Source organism: Octopus sinensis, linkage group LG2, assembly GCF_006345805.1.
Source record: "Octopus sinensis linkage group LG2, ASM634580v1, whole genome shotgun sequence".
NCBI classification, from domain to species: domain Eukaryota; kingdom Metazoa; phylum Mollusca; class Cephalopoda; order Octopoda; family Octopodidae; genus Octopus; species Octopus sinensis.
In genome coordinates this window covers 206,263,612-206,266,111 of record NC_042998.1, presented here as the reverse complement: position 1 = coordinate 206,266,111, position 2,500 = coordinate 206,263,612, and the positions used below count along the sequence as shown (strand labels likewise).

The following is a 2,500-nucleotide window of genomic DNA, read 5'->3' as shown; positions in this document are numbered from 1 at the left end:
TAATACTAACATCATTATTATTATTATCATTTTTATCATTATTATTATTACTATTACTGCTACTTTTACTACTACTCCACTACTACTACTACTATTACTATTACTACTATTATTATTATTGTTATTATTATTATTAATATTATTATCATTATTATTATTATTACTATTACTACTACTAGTACTACTAATACTATTATTGTTATTATTACTATTATTATTACTACAACTATTAGTATTGCTATTACTACTATTACTACTAAAACTACTATTACTACTACTACTACTTCTACTACTATAATTATTATTTTTAATATTATTATTATTATTATTACTAATACTATTAGTATTACTACTACTACACCTACTACTACTATGATTATTATTAAGATTATCATTATTTTTATTATTATTATTACTATTACAATTATTATTACTATTATTATTACTATTACAATTACTATTACTACTATTACTAATACCACTACTACTACTACTACTGCAACTACTACTCCTATTATTAGTAATATTATTAATATTATAATTATTAATATTACTACTATTATTACTATTATTATTATTATTATTACTATAACTATTACAACTACTACTACTATTAAAACTACTATTATTATAATTATTAATATTTCTAGTATCATCATTATTATTATAAATATTATTATTACTATTACTATTAATATTTCTATTACTATTACTATAACAACTACTACTACTACTATGATTATTGTAATTGTTAGTATTATCATTATTATTATTATTATTACTATTACAATTACTATAACTAATACTACTACTACTACAACTACTATTGTTACTACTACTACTATTATTATTATTATTATTATTATTATCATTATTATTATCACATTTATTATTATTATTATCATTATTATTATTATTATCATTATCATTAGTATTATTATTACTATTACTACTACTACTACTTCTACTACTACTACTACTACTATTCTAATTATTATTATTACTATTATTAATATTATTATTATTATTATTATTACTATTTAAACTACTACTACTACTACTTCTACAACTACTACTACTACTAATAGTACTACTATTACTACTACTACTACTACAATACTACTACTATTATTATTATTATCATCGTAATTATTATTACAATTACTACTATGAGTACTACTAATACTACTACTACTACTATTATTATTATTATTATTTTTATTATTATCATTATCATTATTATTATTATTGCTATTGCTACTACAACTACTACGGCTGCTACAATTGCTACTACTACTACTACAACTATTATTATTATTTTTACTACTACTACTACTACTACTACTACCATTATTATTATTAATAATATTATTATTATTTTAATTTTTATTATTATCTTTATTACTATTATTATAATTATTTCTATTACTAAAACTATTACTTCTACTACTACTACTACAAATACGACTCCTACTGTTATTATTATTAATATTAATATTATTTTTATTAGTATTATTATCATTTTAAAAAATTTTTATACTACTACAACAACTACCACAACTACTACTACCACTTTTATTATTATAATTATTATTACTATTACTACTACTACTACTATTATTATTATAATTACGACTACTACTACTACTACAACAATTATTATTATTATAATTATTATTAATATTATTTTCACTATCATTACTAATATTACTACTATTACTACTTCTACTACCACTACTACTACTACTACTATTACTACTACTACAACTTTTACTACTACTATTTTTATTATTATTATTAACATTTTTGTTATCATTATTATTATCATTATTATTATTATTATTATTATTATTATTATCATTATTATTATTATGAATATTATTATTACTATTACTAGTACTACTACTAATATTATTATTATTATTATCATTATTATTATTACTATTATTACTGCTACTACTACTACTACGACTATTATTATTAGTATTATTATGACTATAACTATTAATACTACCATTAGCATAACTATTACTACTACTACTAATAAAACTACTACTATTATTATTATTATTATTATTAATATTATTATTATTATAATTACTATTAATATTACTACTATTAGAATTACTACTACTACAACTACTATGATTATTATTAATATTATAATTATTATTATTATTACTACTATAACTACTATTAATATTACTACGACTAATACTACTACTACTATCATTATTATTATTACTATTATTATTATTATTATCATTATCATTATCAACATCCTTATTATTATTTTTATAATTATTGATGTTATTATTATCATTACTATTCCTATTACTATTACTACTACTACTACTACTACTACTACTTCTACTACTGCAACTACTACTACTACAAGTACTACTACTGCAACTACTACTACTATTATTAATAATATTATTATTATTAATAATATTATTACTATTATGATTATTATTATTATTCTTACTATAACTATTAC

The 2,500-nt window shown here is 17.2% G+C and overlaps 1 protein-coding gene across 1 annotated transcript in view; it reads left to right on the top strand.

Annotated features, from left to right (window-relative positions):
- Positions 1 to 2,500, top strand: part of LOC115231120 (regulator of G-protein signaling 7) — a 343,368-nt gene that overhangs the window by 322,745 nt on the left and 18,123 nt on the right. The window lies entirely within an intron of this gene.